The following is a 20,281-nucleotide window of genomic DNA, read 5'->3' as shown; positions in this document are numbered from 1 at the left end:
TTTATACTACATTTCTATACCACCTTAAGTGGTATTTGATGTAGACAGCCACATCATTTGAAAAATTTGCAAAACCCAAGGAAAGGAATAAGAAAGACTCCTCGTATACCACAATCATCCTTTAATTAACTAGTTTTTCTTAATTATTAGTTTATTAAATAATGAACTAAATTTAAAAATCTGATTAATTCAAATGATGTGACTGTACACATCAAATGCCACCTAAATTTAAACACTCCACATAACTAACAAGAAAATAACTAATTAATTATGTGAATTAATTGTGAATGCATGGATGGCTGATGCTATCTTAATTCTGTGAATAAATTACAAACATTTTTTTTTTACAGTAGTACAAGATAACTTGCCATTGCTAGGTTTACAGAAAGTTTATGTGAATTGAATAATGAGGGGTTTGGTTGATCAACTTGAAATTTAAGTAGTAAATCGCTCTAGTGGTTAAGTCTTTCTCTTTAATCCACTACGTTCCGGGTTCAAACTCTTCCCTTCCCGTTAGTATGGATTAAGGTACTAAAAAAAACTTGCACAAATAAAAAACAGTTGACTTTAAATTTAGAATTCAAATTAATTCTTCAAAACTATGGAAATTTGGATTAAATAACAAACAATTCATTCTGAAATGGCTGCAAAAAGAAAATAATTAAAACCTGATATAGAATTCTGCATTATTGTAGTCACGGTCTTACGGACTATCGTCATTTTAAAACCATGAATGTCTCTTGAAAAACTTCAGTCTTTGAAAACGATAAAAGTGGAAATTGCTGAAGAATTTACATTTCCACCTTACTGATATTCTATCACTTTCATGCATAAGATACTGTCTTCTATATATATCTATATATATAATATATTTATAATATATCTTGATGCTTGATGTATGAACAAATGCCAGTTAATGTGATCTTATGTTATGTTATCAAATGTTAATATGAATTTTATTAAGTTCGAAGATTTACTTGGTTCCCTACGCTTAAATATATTTCAAGCAAAAACAAAACAAAACCTTTCTATCAATTTCCATGTAAATTGCAAAACTCTGGTAGATAGGACGTTAGCCTTGCAATCACTGTAACTTGGGTTCGGAATTTTCCCCTTGCCTGATTGCAGCATAGCAATATCTTGTCTTAAAAAGTAGTAATGTAGTATATTTAATATGTATAAGCAAAACTTAAGGCAGATAAATTAAAAATAGAGAAAGAAGAAGCAAATTAATCTAAGAACATGTAGGGAATGAAGTGAGTAATTTTCCCACTCTGCATATATGACTAGGTCAAGCATTCAGAAAAATAGTAAGAAACGATGACTTCATCTGAATTGAGATTCTAGAAAATATATTAAAGAATATATCTGACTTCCAATTAGTTAATAGACTCGAGATTCTTTAAAGGAAAAATTGCAGCCCAAGACAAACCCTAGTTTCCGAGAAATTGCGGGGTAGGAGGGTCAAGACAACAAATTGAATCTTTACAATTATTTTAAAAACCATTCTTTTTTCCTTTTATTTTGTCAGCATATATTTGATAGATCAACTTCAAATCGATTGATGCCTCGCTAGTGAATCACTAAAGTTTCATAATATGTACGAGTACCTGAAGGCTCTTCCTCCTTTTACAAGCAATGTTCTTTACAATAACATTACTTGAGAAACAAAGGATATGAAACACTTAAAATTAAAGAAAGAAAGAAAAAAAAAAGTAGAAAAAATTACATGTGAAATTAAATCCGCACCGAAATGTATAAACATTATTACTTTCCAACACTACGATAAAAAGCCCTTTTAGTGACAGCTACCTAGAGAAACAAGGATGATGTTTAATTTGTAATCTTTCCCGAATTTTTTGAAATCACATAACAGTGGACTTTATATTTACAATTTGATTTGTAATAATGTCTATGTGTCACATCCCGGCCCGGGGGGCCAACTCCACTAGCACGATATTGTCCGCTTTGGGCTTACCATTCGCTCACGGTTTTGTTTTTGGGAACTCACGAGCAACTTCCCAGTGGGTCACCCATCATGGGATTGCTCTAGCCCCCTTCTCGCTTAACTTCGGAGTTCTTACAGAACCCGAAGCCAGTGAGCTCCCAAAAGGCCTCGTGCTAGGTAGGGATGAGAATATACATTTAAGGATCATTCCCCTGGGCGATGTGGGATGTTACAATCCACCCCCCTTAGGGGTCCGACGTCCTCGTCGACATACTTCCGGCCAGGGACTGACTCTGATACCAAATTGTCACATCCCGGCCCGGGGGCGGACCACTTCCCGGGCCCGTTCCACCACCGTAGCACGATATTGTCCGCTTTGGGCTTACCATTCCCTCACGGTTTTGTTTTTGGGAACTCACGAGCAACTTCCCAGTGGGTCACCCATCATGGGATTGCTCTAGCCCCCTTCTCGCTTAACTTCGGAGTTCCTACGGAACCCGAAGCCAGTGAGCTCCCAAAAGGCCTCGTGCTAGGTAGGGATGAGAGTATACATTTAAGGATCATTCCCCTGGGCGATGTGGGATGTTACACTATGCACCCTGATGCGGGTTCCTCTTCCCCTTAGTATAGATTAATGTAGAATATCACTTGTACTAAAAAAACTTATACAAATAAAAAACAGTTGACTTTAAATTTAGAAGAGTAATGCTACATCAACCACATATTCGTACCATATCTCTAATAGAGGTAGGGCTCACAAACACATGTGAACACCTCTCCGTTAAAAAAATAGTACAAATGATAATATAAATAAGTGATAAGAGTAGTGTTTTTGAATTTAGAATTCAAATTAACTCTTCAAAACATTCATGGAAATTTGGAATTAAATAACAAACAATTCATTCTGGAATGCATATGGTGGCTGCAAAAAGCAAATATTAAAAATCTGATTTAGAATTCTGCACTAGTGTGGTGGTCATGGTCTTGCGGCGGTCATTACTCTAGACTATCGTCAGTTTATAAACCATGAATGTCTCTTGAGAATTTTCAATCTTTGAAAACGATAAAAAGTGAAAATTGCTGAAGAATTTATAGTTCCATTTTATTAATATCCTATCACTTTCATGCATAAGATACTCAAGATATATTATATATATTTTCAATCTTTGAAAACGATAAAGTGAAAGTTGCTGAAGAATATACAGTTCCACTTTGTTAATATCCGATCACTTTCATGTATTAGATAATTGTCGATACAAATTTCCATCGTTTTTTTGTTTTGACAAAAATGTACATGCAAAATAATCAACACCTTTGATCAAAGACCTAAGCCCCACATGCTCATGAGGTGGGGGTTAGGCCAATGGATCTACGATGCCTAAGTTAGTTTTTCTAAAAAGACTATGTGTTTAGGGCTTTTAGGGGTAGCTTACCAAAATTTTGTAGAATTAGAGGTATATATAGGGGGAGAGGGCCAACCATGGTGTTAGAGTTTTGCCCTGCACATGGCGACATCCTATTAGCCAAGGTTTATGGAGAGAATATTCTCAAGACACTAAATAAGATATAATATCTTGAGATAATGATGTAAATATTCCTAATTGATTTAAATAGGGATTACTTACTTGAATGAAATCAATCTTCAATTGGAATCCAAATGTATTAAATATAGGATTCGGTAATTAATCCACATGTCGCCTCTAAAATTTTTGAGATTATTTTAGGCTCCACAATAATATATATATCTCGATGCCTTAATGTATATGAACAAATGCCAATGATACGCTTATGTTACATTGTTAAACTGTTAATCTGAACTTTAATAAGTTCAAAGATTTACTTGGTTCACGATGCGTAAAAATATTTCAAGCTAAAACAAAACAAAAGCTTTGTTTATCATTTCCATGTAAATTGCACAATCCTGTGGATATGGCCTTAGCCTTGCAATCATTGTAATATATTGTTTGAGGTTCAATTCTTACCAAATGCGAATTTGAATCATGTTATTAGTCAATTGTGAGGCTAAACCCATCATCTCCTCCTTAATATAGATGATATCTTTTGTTCAAAGAAAAAAAAAAAGGTATAAGCAAAACTTAAGGTAGACAAATTAAAAATAAAGAAAGAAGAAGCAAATTAACCTAAGAACAAGTAGGGAATGAAGTGAGTAATTTTCCTAAAGTCTGTGGATATGACTAGGTCAAGCATTCAGAAAAATAGTAAGAAACGATCACTTCATCTGAACTGAGATTCCAGAAAATATATTAAAGAATATATCTGACTTCCAATTAGAAAATAGACTCGAGATTCTTTAAAGGAAAATTTGGACACTTGTTGAAAACCCCTAGTTTACGAGAAATTGCTGGGAAGGAGGGTCAAGACTACTTGAAATCGATTGATGCGTCGCTAGTGAATCACTAAAGTTTCATTATATGTACGATTACCTGAAGGCTCTTCCTCCTTGTACAAGCAAATAAGCAATATTCTTTACCATGACATTAATTGAGAAACAAATGATATGAAACACTTGAAATTAAAGAAAGAGAGAAAAAAACAGTGGAAAAAATTACATGTGAAATTAAACCCGCACAAGAGTGAAATAAGGGTATTTCAGTACTCAAAGCTAAGAAGACCGATATGTTAAAACTAGAAGAAATAGAATAAGAAACCCTACAGAATTTCATTTATATACACAATATGATTGAAATCAATTAGTAAGATTCAACACGTATAGGCCAAGTAGACAAATTAATAATGAAAAACAATCTGACGAGAATAGATGTGCGAGTCCTATCCGCACCTATAAAGCCTACCCATAATAGTAAATTGCCTTTATTTTCTATCATATCGTATCCTATCGATTTTATAGAAATTGAAATATCTTTGTAAAAGTCTTTAAATGAGAGCATTCTGATTGACAATAGACTACTCTAGCATTTTCTAACAGATCAATTTCCACCATTCTGATAAAAGCCATCTTTAGTGTCAGCTACGTACCAAGAGAAACAAGGATGCTGGTTTATTTAATTTGTAATCTTTCCCGATTTCTTTGCAACCACATAACAAATTTACAATATGATTTGTAATGATGTCTATGTACCCTGGTGTAGTTCGATCCCTATTAGTCATTCTCAGCCTTAATATTTAATAATTTAACTCACTAACGTTATCGGTTATCAATAAACAAAAAGAAAAAAGTTTGGTCCATTGAGGTATATTATGTTGGGTGTTTCATCAAAAGCTGCCCAAGTACCATATTTTCTACTACCATTTTGACCATTTTGAAAAAGTTGATTCAACTCTTCTGCGAATTTATGAATCTTGAGATCTTCATCCTGAAATCCTATTTGTTTCATAATCCCGTAAACAAAAGAACCTACTTGATAGCCAACATTGGACCTATCCTTGAGGAGCACCAAGAGAGTAAAACATGTACAAGAGAGTGAACACCAACACACCTCTCTATATAATGAGGTAGAGAGAGCAATGTACAAATGCATGTGCAGAAGCCATACGAAAGAGGAAGAACAAGTCTCCTCCCATGTGGGGTGAGAAAGGTCTACACCAAACAAATCATAAAATGAATAGAAACAAGTTAGGACTTCATTGGAGCCACCCTCTGAGTTTTGACATTCATTTTTCTTCTTCTCTTCCTTGTCAAAACTCCAACAGATTTGATTCAATCTTAATTAATACTGACAATATTTTGCACCTTAAACAAATTACTCCTTAAGTTAATTGCAATGGATGGATAAGAATCTAGGAATCAGGTAGCCAAACTTGGCTCTAAGCAGTAGACCACCATTGAACTTAGACGATTGCACCAAAAGGGTGAGAGAGATTAAAGTGGCGACATGTGAAATTGAATTTAAGCTTTCAAGGCAGAGCGGGAGGTTGAGCTGGCAGTGGAGCGGGTGGTTCAGCGGGCAGTGGAGAGGGTGGTTCCGCAGGCAGTGGAGCGGGTGGGTCAGCGGGCTGTTCATGTGGGGGGGGGGGGGGGGGGGGGTTGTTGGTGTAAGTGCATTACACCGAAAAGCAAATGATTTGGTGTCCAATTGGTCGTATTTTCCTAAAATGACACCAATTGTAGTCCACAATGAGGCTCCTTGATCAAGATCTTTTAGTTCCCTCGATATGTTCTCGAGTTCTCTACACAAGAAGATGCCAGCAAATATGAGCAGAGCAACTAGTGAAACACCCACAGCAATGAGAAAGAGGCCCCAAAAGCTATCAAGGCTGAGCGGACTGGAAGAAAGCATGTTGTTGGGGTCTGCACAACTCGCTTGTTTCTTGAACACCTTTCATTTGTTCTCCCTCTGTCACATTTAAGATTGCCCTCGAAACGTCACGAGCAAGAGGTGAACCTTTTGGAAAGACCTGCAACATTCAAATTAAATCAAAGGAAACTGATTTATCCCACTTACATGAGAAAACATCGAGAACATCATAGAGAGGATAGAAAACAGGTTACTTACAAAGGCAAAACCATCGGCTTTGAAAGTTGGGTCAATGGAGGTATATTTCGAGCAATATGTTGCTAAAAATGGTTTCATATAGGGGTTTTCATCAAAAGCTGCAGAAATACCATTATTTCTACTACCATTGAGAAAAAGTTGGTTCAACTCTTCTGCGGATTTATAGGTCTTAAGATTTTCATCCTATAACCCCATATCTCTCAAAATCTTGCAAACAAAAGAACCTGTTTGATATGCAACATTGTGCCCATTGTTCAAGAGGAAGTTTACATCTGTAACAGTTGGATGGAGTTGTTGAACTGTTAAAAGTGATGCTAAACTGGCAGTGTAACTTTGAGTAAGAATGAGGACAACAAAGCACCATATAATCACTACTAATCTAGCCAAGTTGCTCACTAATCGCTCCCCTGCTACAAAAGGAACGAACAGCAGTGAGTACGTCATTGGATTAAGAAGTAACAACAAACGCATTGTGTACCATTTAGGATCTACTTTTTTAGGTATATTTTATAATGGAAAGAGTAGAAACTGTTGAGTTGTTCTAGTAAGAAAGTTGTTTTGGTTAGTGGGTTGCCCTAAGATATAGAGTACATCAATGTTTACTGTTTATTGAAAAGCACGGATCATTACTTAAATTAAGGTTAAAGAACTTACCGTGTGCAAAAACCATGGTTGAGAAGGAGTACCATAAGATTGTTCCAAATTGGTGACTGCGGGGGCCACGAAAGTCTTGGTTTATCCTATGTTCAAGAACCCAAATAACGAAACCAATGAATATGAAAGAACATGCGCTTGTTACCCAAAGGTCCCACGTCAAAGGCTTTAAGAACACCCATGCATTCTTACTATTTTTGTCTTTAATTGGCACAATCATGGACCCAGATTCCGTGTATGGCAATGTAAAGTCGACATAAGAGGACCTGTTTGCTCTAATGGTTATATCTCCCACTGCAGCATTATATTTCTATCAAGATAAAGTGTCACTGTGTTAGTAAAGAAATATGATTTTGTTTAGAATGGGAAAAAGAGCTCAGAATAAGAGTCTTACCCCAAGATATACTTGATCGACCAAGTCATTATAACTGCCGGCAGCCTCACCATTAGGTGTTGCATAGGGATGAAGATCGTAAGGAACAGCGTATGGTAACGATTTTATTACAGCTTCAAAGACGTCTATGCAGTATCCACCATTAACAGTGGTTTTCTTAGTCCTAGGATCGTGTGTCACAGTCACAAATTCAGAAAACCCTGGCTTTACTGGGACTAAAACTTTCAGCCGTTTTGCACTTTTAGGAATCTGCCAACCCTTTGGAGCAGAGGTGGTGTCCCCCGGCCATATAATTGATCGAAGACCAACAACATCAGAAGTAGAATATCTGCTTTTGTTTGTGGAATTGAAATTTCTGTGAAGTCCACTTTGGGGTGTTCAATATCCAACCAATTTTTCCCCATTTCCAAAGACATCAACTATCTGATAAGTTGATGATTGTAGTTCGCCATTAAGAAGACTGAAATCTCCCGAAAGGCCTTTGAAACTTGTAGCTAATAGTGCTTGGACAAGTTGGGGATCATTTTGAGAGATCCCAAATCCTTCTAGAGCAGAAGTACTGGAATTACCAGAATTATCCATCTTTTAGAAGATGAAGAATTTAGCCCCAATTTTCTCAACTGTAATGGCTAGTGCTCTAGCTGCATGATAAGCCCAAAATCCAAAAACATCGAGTTTAACATCATGCACAGATGGATTGTCTTGTTGGATTTTCCTTTTCCATCTAAACCTAAAACTTCCAAGCTCATTTGTACTTGGGACATAAGTTTTTATACCCAGCACCCCTTGCATACTTATAACAGAAGAATTTATGGAACTAAATATATCAGTAATTCCATTAATCATTATCCAAACATACCCTTCATCCATCATGCCGATGTCTTTTGCCTCGTCGAAAATCCGAGAGCCAAGATCTTCTAACATGTGCACGATGAAGACCTGAGTTTGCATTCCCTTCAACTTGTAGAGCTCAGCAGCAATTTGGTCATCAGTAGTTGTTGGAGAAATGACACGGCGGTAGGGGATTCAAGCATCAACTTCTTGCAAAGCATCAGAGAGGTAAGGTATGACTCCCTTCCCAAACTCATTGTCAACATAGATGGGCACTACTTCTCTCCAACCAACGGCTTGGATGATGGCACTTATCGCCTTCACTTGGAATGAGTCATTATGTGTTGCTCTGAAAAAATATGCACTTCGAATCGAACTGAGTGTTGGGCTTGTTGCTGAATGTGAGATTATGGGGACTTGGGCATTGTCTCCAAAGCTGATTACGAAGTTGGTCTGCGTTGATGACTCCGGTCCTATGACGGCTTGCACTTTAGCATTCTTTGTAAGCTGTAAAGCTGTTAATGCGAAAATGAAAATGGGGAACTGAATTAAAACCTCATTTAGTTCCTACTTTAAATGAGCCAGTGAACAAAAAAGGAAAGTAGTACCAGGCACCAACTTATTTTTCTAACTTTTCAGTTCACTAGAAATAATTAAATTATCATATCAGTCCGTATCCAAAAGTTCGGAAAAATAAAAACTAATGAAAAATGAATATATCAGATTCCAGAAAAACAAAAGTCAATGCAATAGGATGCAAAGTTTCTCATCATCGACAAAAGAATAAGATGAGGTTTTGATTAGCGCAACAAGATACGATACAAAAGAAGGGAATACCAACTCATAAGAAAAACGATATGATAACTTACCTGCGGAAGCTGTGGCAACGACATTTGAAGAGGAGTTCCTTATGTGCAGAACAAGCCTTGTCTTGTAGCTAGGGTGCGAGGCATAGAAGTCGGAGAGGGCCATGCTGATGCAGCTCAGTGCCATCTTCCCAAATCTGCTATTCGAGTCAACGACAACACCCACATTTACTGGGATAGTCTTGGTTTCCTGTGCCATTGCCAAGAAAGCAGACGTAAACCATTACTTTAGGGGTGTAGTCAATTTGGATTTCAGAAGATTTTAATTGATTAAGTGATAGATTTCAAAGGATTTTAATGTACTAACAGTTCTATATGGATTTTGACAGATTTATATGGATTTATATTATAGATTTTTGTGGATTTGTATGGATTTTATTTGTAAATTTTGATGAATTTGCATAGTCTTTTCTTTTCATTTATCTTTATTAGGTTTTTTTTATTTATTTTTTCAAATAGCAAAAGAAAAACCATTTTCTCCCTCCATGCCCTAAAACATGATTGTGCAGCTGCTTCCTTTTCAAGCCGGCCTGTCAACCCAATTCACACTTTTTAATTGTCTTATCGATTTTCTGTCTACCTGAAGAATGATTGTTTTTTATTCAAATTCAATTCGGAGCATGGATGGGTTATTCAATTGGATTTTCAGGTGCAAATCAAATTCTTCTTCTTTGGTTTTGATTTTTTTACCAGTGGGTCGATATGTTCTTACATTATAGAAGGTGGGTTTTCAATTTTGGTCTTACTTTGCAGATTGGATTGGTAATCAAACTTCTGGGTTTGATTTGAAATGGTATATTTCTGTAGCTCAAGTCAATCTGCAACTCTATTGACAAACTTGCCACTTCCATGGCAGATTCAATGACTTTAACCGACCCTTTATCAAATCGAGGCATACAAATATAAAGAACAATAGTGGAAAGGGTCAAAGGTGTGCGAGTGAGTATTGATTCACCAGTATATGGACCAGTGAAGTAGTTCTCCTACTACTTATGGCTGAGAAGTGATGGCCGAAGAGAGAGAATGGAACATAAGCTTGAAAGAAATCAGGGGTTGAGGTGGGATTATATTTGGTGTGGGCTATATATACTTCAAGCTTTCAAATTCAACGAAATCCACTTCTTCATGAAATACTATCAAATCTTTATTTTTTGAATACCCATAGATTTAGAATCATTCTAAAAATGTTTTTTAAATCTCACTTGAGTACCTTTGGATTTGAATGTATTTTTAAAATCTTCTTAAATCTTAATTTGACTATAACATGATTTCAAAGTCTTTTAAAATCTTTTTCTAAAATCTTAATTGACTATCCTTTAATTTTAAAGTCCATTAAAATCATGTAAAATCCTAATTTGACTACACCCCTTTAGTCTAAAAGAAGTGGGAGAATCACATTGTACAAATGAACAGTGTTTTGAACCACATTTCAGTTTATTTACAAGATTGCCACTCGAATGCTTTTAGCTTTTTCTGAAGATGCCATTGGTTTGAATGACGGGAATGCCCGTCTAGGGTTAACATCGCACGGTTGGGGGTAAAAGTTGGGTGGGCATTGTTGTCAGTTAGGGTTGCATTCGGTGGGATCGATGGCTCAGTGTGGGATTTGGTGGGAAGGCATGCTGCTTGTAGAGAGGAGGAGAGGGAGGGAAGGAGGGAGGGGGAGGGAAGGAGAGAGGGGTTTGGTGAGGGGAAGGCATGCGACTTGCAGAGAGGAGGGAGGGAGGGAGAAGCTTAAAAGCAACTGCAGCAAGTTCAATGGACAGGGTCGCAGTAATGGAGACACCTCGCTCTGAACCATTTCCCCTCTCCTAAGGCGAATGCTGAAAAAAGTTTTGAAGGAACAAAAAGAAGAAGACCTACACATAATAGAATCCGATTCGCAAGGAAAAGAAGAAAGCCAGCTTTTCAACGAAAAAGCTAAAAGCAATCCCTTCGACCTCTTCATCGGCGGCGGCACCCACGACCACCCGGTTCACTTTTAATTTAATTTTAATTTTTTTGCTTTTTAGTGGATTAAAGAATATGAAATGAATTATAATTTAAAATGGTGAAATTTTGTTGATTTTTGCGTTCAATGTTCTGAGTGATTTGGTGTTGGATTTGATTCAATTGAGGTAAAAGCTCTGCATGATTGTCACACGGAGAAAATGCTAGAATCCTACCTTCGATCCAAATATCTGATTTTTGTTACAATTGTTATTTTCATTGCAGGAAAATGTGGCGGAGACAATAATTCCCAAATCCTCGAGTTTTATGAATGCATTCCAATTGATAGCCATGTCAAATGATCTCGATTTGTCAGGTATGTTCAATGAACAGGCAAGTTTACAAGAAATAGATTTACTGAAATAACTAATCCTACTTTTTTAGCTTATAACAAATAATGTTGAACTGTTAATTTAATTTAGGATGAGAAATAGAAACGGCTGCAACGGATGCGAGTCTTTCTGTAGCAAGAACAAACAACTTCAGGGTACACGAAACTTATATTCAATCTTGCTTCTTTATCCACTTATCAAAGTTCCTTCCTGCCAACTAATGATGTATTATTTTTTTCACCAGATGTAAATGCATGCAAAATTTCCGATGGAAACATAGATTACCATAGCCAGGTAAATCCGAATTGTAGATCAGACTTATATTACAATTTGCTTTCTTTGTGAAATTTTATTGTAATTTACACTAAAGTCTCTGGCTATTGAAATTCTATATGAAATTGTGAATGTTGTTCAGAATCGAGTCCGGCCGAGTTCTTTACTAAATAGTGCAAAAACATGCATGATGGAACTAAATTACTTTTGTATCATCTATATTTACCTGTTATCATAACAGGATTTAACATATAGAAACATACTGCTTATAGGATATTAAGGTTGAAGTCATTTAGTTCCAAAGATGCCATAACTAATGTATAATTGAGTGAAATGCCAGTTTACATAGATATTGTGCTTATTTGTTTTAGGTGGATTACTAAAAGGAGCTCATCAAGTATTCTGCGAGCACGATCGACCTTGATCATTTGGATATTTAAAGGAGCCATTGATAAGGGGAAGACGACGAGTTGTGAACCTGTGTGGCAATTTTGCCAATTTTGCAGACAAGCAAAAACTCTGGCACAATGATCAAACAGGCTTTCATGTTGCGTATTTTGATTAATAGCTGTGAAACCCACTGTGTGTCACACCACAGACGGTCTCGCCTCCGTCCTATCCTCTTCTTGCCGCCGTCTCCCTTCTCTCGCCTTTGTCGTCTTACTCCTCCTTTCTCTGTCTCTGGAATCCTATCGTCATCTTCCTCGCATGCAAGGCTCTGGCCCTCTCAATTGAAACCAAAACATGTTTCAGGTGCCTACCACAACCTCTCACTACTCACTCACATCAGTTGGTTTTTGTAATTTGAACTTATCTTTCTAATAAATTTGTATGCTTTCTGGATTTTTTATGGCAGTTTTGGACCTTTTCTTTTCTGAATTTGTGTGCTTCTCTGGGTTTTTTTATGGCAGTTCTGAGGAAGAGCAAGAAAAAGGAAGAACCAGTATTAGAAGATCTTCCCAAAGAGTACTGTGATGATGTGAGTGCCTTTATCCTTTAACTTGGCCAAATGGGTGCTCAAATTTCATGTCTTTCTGTGATTATATGAGTAAATTTTTGTATTTTGTTTTTGGGTTTTGCCAAATTCAATGGTTGTATTTATGGGTTTGGTATTGATTTTCAGTTAAACAATGACTTTGGGGAAATTGATTGAGTCTGCATTCAAAGTAACATTTCATGCAGTTACATACTGCTGAAATAGAATTCCATTTTTTCATTCCCTTCTTCTTTTTTTAAATGCAGTTATATTTATATGATGATTTACAGCATATATTCATCTTTTAGTTTCTAATTCTTCATGCAGTCTAAGCCATGAAGGATTTGATAAACCCACAATTGATAACAACGGCGGTGCAGCTAGCATTTTTGGCCATGTTTGATATTATTCAAGCTTGGTCAGAAATTGATGGAATCGAGTAAAAATGAATCTTCGTTTATATAAAAAATGATAGATTGGAGAGAACAATCAGGAAATGTACACCGAAAGCTCTCAACTGGGTATTAATTATGAATAATGTATAGATTAATACAAGTAAAAGAAGAATCTACACTTTCCATGCTATGCTCAGATAATGTATTCAAGTTGCAACGAAAAACATTGACAAGTTGGCATTTGACAAGGCCACAATGTTTTCTATTTCTTTTTCTTCACCACTTAATACTTTTTGTTTTCTTCATTGAGGATAGCAAGCTGAATTGTTGGAACCATCTCCGGAGACGAATAACCAGTAGTCGATGGAGTTTGTTGCCCTTCATACAATCCCAAATCCTCGTCTGTGTGGTTCAAATTGCTGAATGAACCTTCCAGCCAGTTGCTATCAGGTGATGCCTTAACTTCATCTCCACCACGAGCAATTCCATCTCGTTGTTGACTGCTTTTGTGGGAGTTGAGGTCTTTTTCGTTGAAAATTCTAATCATGGCTCGAATCCTTCTCCATCTTGAAGCTCTTGAATTGGGGTGCTCCAATATATGCCTATGATTATAAAGGAATGAAGCTACAAAGATGACTAGCGCGAGAATTGACGTCAACCCGACAATGAGGAATAGGCCCCAAAAGCTTTCAAGGCCAAGACTGCCGCTTGAAAAACTTGAAGTGCTGGAGTTATCTTCACAATCGATTTCTTGGGCGAACCATTTTCTTTCAATTTTCTTCATCTTTTCTCCTTCTGTCACGTTTAGGATCGCCCGTGAAATATCAGGCACAAGAGGAGAATGCTATGGAAACACCTGCAAAGACACCTCGAAAAAGTCATCATCTTTTGCTGGCATCTGTTGTAACGGAGTAGAGCATGAGAAAATGCAAAATCACTATCCTAATATATACATAGGTATATGTTATATATTTAGGCAAAAAATCATCTTACAAAGGCAAAACCATCCGTTTTGAAGATAGGACCAATCATGGTATATTTTGAACAATATTTTGCAAGAAAAAGCTTCATGTTTGGGGTTTCATTAACAAAAGCAGTAATGCCACCACTTTTGGTCCCTTTGGAAAGAGCCTCAGCACAATCTTCCGTGGATTTCATAGCCTTAAGCTTGGACTCATCAAAACCGACTTGTTTCAAAAGTTCATAGACGAAAGAATTCTTCATGTAGCCGACATTGTCCCCATTCCTTAGAAGATCCTTTATATCCGTGACGGTTGGCCGCACCTGCTCAGCCGTTAGTAGTGATGCTAGATTAGCTGTGTAGCTTTGTGTCAAAACTAGCACAACAAATACCCATATAACCATCAAGAATCTACCCAAGTTGCTAACCACTCTCTCCCCTATAATAGTGAATAACAAATTCAAGTGTCAATATAGGCACACCTTGAAGGAAGAAAAATCAAGCGCAGTCCAAATATTATGAAATCTTTACTCGAAATTTGGGAGAGGTGATATGAATATAGTTACTATTTGAAAAGACCATGGTTGAGAAAGAGAAGAAAAAGCTTGTGCCAACTTGGTGTGAGGGAGGACCCCGAAAATCTTCGTTAATTCGATGTTCAAGCACCCAAATTACAAAGCCAATGAAGATGAAGAAACAAAAAGTTGTAAGCCATAGGTCCCATGTCAGAGGCTTTAAAAAAACCCATGCACTTTTGCTCCTGGTGTCGGTGATTGGCACAACCATGACTACGCCGGATTCTGTATATGGCATTGTAAAGTCCACATATAAAGATCTATTTGCTCTAATTGTTATATCTCCCACCACAGCATCAAATTTCTGTCAAGCAAACATATTAAATCAGAGAAATGTATGGGCACAGTGCGTAACTAATTGACTAATTGGTTATTTTTATATCAAATTTACCTGAAGATATACTTGACGGACCAAATCGTTGTAAGTGCCAGCACTGGTGTCATCCGGCTTTGCAAAGGGAATGAGCTCGAAAGGAAGGGGGTAAGGTAACAGTTCCACTGCAGCCCTAAAGACATCGATACTAAACCCAGTGATATCTGTTTTATTAGTGCTAGAATCCTTGGTTACCGTAACAAACTCAGTAAAAGCAAACTTCACAGGTACTCCAATCCTCAACTTCTTGCCTTTTATTGGGATCTCCCATCCCCTTGGAACAAAGAGAGAATCTCCTGGCCATATAATCTTATCTCCAAAATTAAACATCCTCGAAATTGAAGGTGTACTAGTGTTTTTTGAATTCAATGTTTTCACCATTCCACTTTCCGGTGTCCAAAATGCTATTGTTCTTACCTTATAACGATTTAAATTAACTATCTTAAAGGTTGATGATTGAAGTTGCCCATCTTTAAGACTGAAGTCACCAGCTATGCCTTTGAATGAAGTACTAGATAAGGCTTGGGCAAGTTTTGATCCATATTGAGAGACCTTGAAAGTATTAAGATCTGTCGAATTGAAGGATGAATTCCTCTTTCGCAATCCCAAGCTTGCATTAATTCCAACTTCTTCAACTGCCAAAGCTAGAGCAAAAGTGGCATCATAAGCCCAAAGTCCAAACACATCTACATCAACTTCCATGATGGCTGGATTGTCTTGTTGGAATTGCTTTTTCCACCGCATTTCGAACTGTTGGAGCTCCTTTGTTCTCTGAACATAAGTTTCAACTCCTAAGACTCCTTGCATTGAATTTAGGATGACTGGATGCATAGACCATAAACGATTTGCTACTCCGTTGGTCACAATCCAAACGTAGCCTTTACTCATCATTCCAATTTCTTTTGCCTTGGCAAATAGCTTAGAGAAGTGTTTGGGCAACATGTGCACGATGAAGACTCTAGTTTGCATTGTCATCAACTTGTAAAGCTCGCTGCCAATTTGTTCATCAGTGGCTGATGGGGGAATGACACACCGATGAGGGACATGAGCATCAACCTCATGTAATGCATCAGTTAAAAGGGGTATGATTCCTTCTCCGTACGTATTGTCTACGTAAATTGGCACAACTTGTCTCCAGGCGAAATTTTTAACAATGGCACTTATGGCTTGCACTTGGTGAGAGTCGGTTTGTGCAATTCGGAAGAAGTAAGAGCTTTGGAGTGAAGTAAGAGAAGGGCTTGTTGCAGAAAATGATACAATGGGCACATTAGCTCGGTCTCCAAGATTAGCAACGAAGCTTGCCTGCATTGATGTCACTGGGCCAAGGATTGCTTGCACTTCTAAATTGTTTATCAGATCTAGGGCTATGTCCCAACAAAAAAAAAAGTGGAAGTTAGGATTGATTCATTTGATTATATTAAACTTTTTTAGAAAGCTTGGCTGTACCACGGAATTTAAAAAGAAGTGAAAACTTGATATGAATTCAGTTTTTGAACCAATATTAAGAATAGTTTATTTTATTAAAATGGGTTTGATCGTTTGAGTTTAGGATTATTTAATTATCAATAATTATCCCTTTAATGATAAAATTTACTATAGGAATTAAATCTCTCCTTAATTAAATCTTTAATTATTTCTTCTTATTTTTTTTCTTTTTGTTGTTTATTCTTCCTCTTCCTCCTCTAAACCACGTTCATATATTTTATTTTTCATTTTTAAAATCAACCTATATCACAAGTTAATTTTATTTATCTACATATATGACATTATTATTTTTTTATAGTCAACATGTATCACATATTAATGTGTCTTGCTTGTAGGTATATTATACTTTATGTACCTTTTAGTTGGGTTTCATAACTCACGATAGGTATATTATCCATTCGTGTATTTGATCCTTGAGTTAGGTCGTATATTCTGTAAGTGGATTTATGTTAGTATATTAGTTTTTTGTTAGAAGATATTAAGTAGATTAAAAATAAACCAATTTTTTAAATATTCAAAATTAAAAAATACAATAAAAAAGATGGAAGAAAGAGTAACACGTGACTGAGCTTAACCTAATATATAGTATGTTGACTTTTTGAGCCAAAATCTAAATGCCCCTTTTAAGAGAAAAAAAGAAGTTATTTCAAATCAGGGCGACATAAATCTTAACTTTCATAGGGTGGGGAAAACAAAATAAAAAAGGGAGGATTTCTTAAACTTATTAAGAGAATTATTTTTAGTCCTGCTCTCCTAAGGTCCTTATTTTGAGGACCTATAAGGCTCAATGCATATTGACTCGTTTGGATGTGTTTTTAAAATTACTGAAAACGCTTTTAGAAAAAATATTTTTTTGTTCCAAAAACACTTTGAGTGCTTTTCCAAAATTTACTTCATTTTTACTAAGAATTGGTTCTAAAAATATTTTCATCAAAAACTCTTTCAGTCATTTCAAAAGTATATCCAAACGAGTTCTATAAAGACGAGATTATTTTTGTTTAGATCCAAAAACTTAAAATATTAACAATTTAATAAAGCAAAACCAACTATAGGTCTTTCAGAAAAGGAATTGGAGGCAACTTCGACCCTCAAAAAAGGATTGTGATGGTCTTTGGTCTTGGTTCAAGGAACGGCCAGACCTGATGTCTGACCTCTATGTGGTAGAATGTAATGGTTGATTGTCTGTGTGCGGGGCTGGCCTGTTGTCCTCTCTCTATGTTTTGACTTGTAATCAGCCTATTTTGATTTAATGGAATTTCTATGTTGCTCTTCAAATAGAATAAAAAAATAGTTCTTAGTTCCTTTCTTTTTGGTTGCAATGTCACAATCTTTGTATTATATAAACAGACAGTGATATTTACAACTCATTTTTACCCTTCACATATTCTTGTTCATTTTTTTACCATGAATTTTTTTTCAATTTATCCGATCCGATAGTAAAAAATTAAGAAAAGTGTATGAGAAGTAAAAATAGGTGTATGGATAACACTATCCATATGAAAAATGTGAGATCGACAATTGCAGGGTTTGCAATTTGTACAAGTTAAGCCCACTTGCACATAGAGTTATAGATGACTTGATGAGAAACACCTTAAGTATAAGTAGTGCTATTTACACATCTATTTTTACTTCTCACACACTCTTCTCATTTTTGGACCATCAAATCGAATAAATAGAAAAATATCAATAACCAAAAATTAACAAATATGTGCGAAGATAAAAATGGATGTGTGAATTGTATTATCCTAAGTAATATTTCATGAATTTTTTGGGGTAAAATATTAATTAACATGCATATATAAGAACAATTAATTAATTAAACAAATCATATATAACAGGGGATCGATGCATCTAAAGGCTTCATTCAGTATAGCAGATGATGTTTATAATGCATGGTTTAGAGAGAGAGAGAGAGAGAGAGAGAGATTTAGAGAGAACCTGCAGAAGCTGCACCAACAACAGTTTGTTTGGAGTTCCTAGTGTTCAAAACGAGCCTAGTTTTGAAGTGAGCATGAGATGCATAGAAGTCCTCGAGGGCCATTTGGATGCAACTTAAATACATCTCCCCTCTCTGACTGGTTTGATTGAGGTCAACAACAACACCCACATTCACTGGGATCGTTGTGTTTTCCGCAGCTGCCATGACCGCCATATTGAAACTCCATGACAGGGGGAAGAGAAAGCAGAAAGAGATAAAAAGAACGAGGATACTGCTACGGTTCTTCTTGATCATGGTTATGTTAATTTGAATTCTTTCCTTATTTGCAAGGCACATAATAGGAGTGGAGATCACGGTATTCTTATAGGCAGTAGGCAAGGTAAGAAAAGTCCCTGGAAAAGTAAAAAATTAAAAACTCAAAAGGACTCGGTCAGTCTCCCGCTGTTTTCAAAAAAAAAAAAAAAAAAGGCAGTCTCCCCGCTAGGACCCATTCCGTGTACGTACAGATCAATTTATTAAGCTGCTCAATGTAACCATTCAGAATCATTTAAAAGAATTAAAAAAGACTAATCACATTTTTACGTAATACTTTTCGATGTTCCTTACATTAGAAATGCAAATATTTTATCTTTTACAAATAACGTATGTTTATCATTATAAACTCTATAATCATAATTGTTCATTTTTTTTAATTTTTATTTGAAGATTATCTCTAAGAAAAAAAAAATCATTCAATCAAAGATAGTCGTCCAAATGTATATAAAAAAATCGATGATTGATCATGAATATATTATGAACCATCAAATTTTTTTTATACATTTGGATAATTACGATCTTCGATTTGAAAGATTAATTAAATAATGGTTTTTTTGTCGAACAATTAAATAATGGTTATGTATATGGATTTTGAAAGATTAATCAACTAATTGAATTATATGTTTATAGTTTGTAAATTTTCTCTACAAATTTAGTCTCTCTAACATTACCCTATGTTTATTGAAGGGACATCTAGAATTAATACACCCACCAATATCTTGTCATCATGTGTATGGTCGAGAGTATCGAAGGTGCATTGCAAATGAAGCCAAAAAGGTATAAACTTAAGTCTTTCTTAAGTCTAATTAATCCACCACTTGATTCAAAGTTCATGGACGTAACATATATTCTTGACCCAATCCTTTTGGGTTTTTCTTTTTGTTTTGCATATTGCAGGTAATCTTTTAAGCTTTATTTTAGATGGGATTGGCACTATATCTCCCTCTATTACTTGTATTTTTATTTTCAAAAGGGATAAGGTTTATATCCCCTTTCTTTTCTTGTATTTTTCTTTTCAAGAATGGTAAGTTTTATAACCCCCCTCTTTTCCTGTATTTTGATTTTTTTACTTTATGAGAAGTAAGGTTTATGTTCTGCCGACTAAGTGTAATTTTTTTTTTACTATATCAATAAAATTCTCTCATACACCAAAATTCTCCAAAAAAATTATTTATTCTTGGCCCAAAAAACAAGCATACGCCTGACAAGTTTGTATTAGAACTTCACATATGAATTCCTGGTATTAATTATCAAATTAATAATTTATGCTTCTAGCTAAGAAGACTGAAGTCCACGAAATGAAAAACTTTGCATGATTAAATGAGAATTTTTGTTTGGAACGTTGGGAGGAAGATTCAAACTCAAGAACTTTCCCAACATTGTGGGGGGTAAATACTAAACAAATGCAGTGCAAAGTCAAGTTTATGCAAGCCACAATTTAAGTCAGAATTTTTTATTTTTTATTAGTTCATGTAGCTTCATAGGAAGTTAAGCCTAGAA

The 20,281-nt window shown here is 35.8% G+C and overlaps 2 pseudogenes; both read right to left on the bottom strand.

Annotated features, from left to right (window-relative positions):
• Positions 1-5,124: 5,124 nt before the first annotated feature.
• Positions 5,125-9,367, bottom strand: LOC137707675 (glutamate receptor 2.8-like; annotated as a pseudogene).
• A 3,704-nt stretch (positions 9,368-13,071) lies between these two features.
• Positions 13,072-18,802, bottom strand: LOC137707549 (glutamate receptor 2.8-like; annotated as a pseudogene).
• Between the last annotated feature and the right edge of the window lie 1,479 nt (positions 18,803-20,281).

This window comes from Pyrus communis, chromosome 1 (assembly GCF_963583255.1).
Source record: "Pyrus communis chromosome 1, drPyrComm1.1, whole genome shotgun sequence".
Taxonomy (NCBI): domain Eukaryota; kingdom Viridiplantae; phylum Streptophyta; class Magnoliopsida; order Rosales; family Rosaceae; genus Pyrus; species Pyrus communis.
Note: the sequence above shows the minus strand (reverse complement) of the source record. Positions and strands in the feature narration are given on the sequence as shown.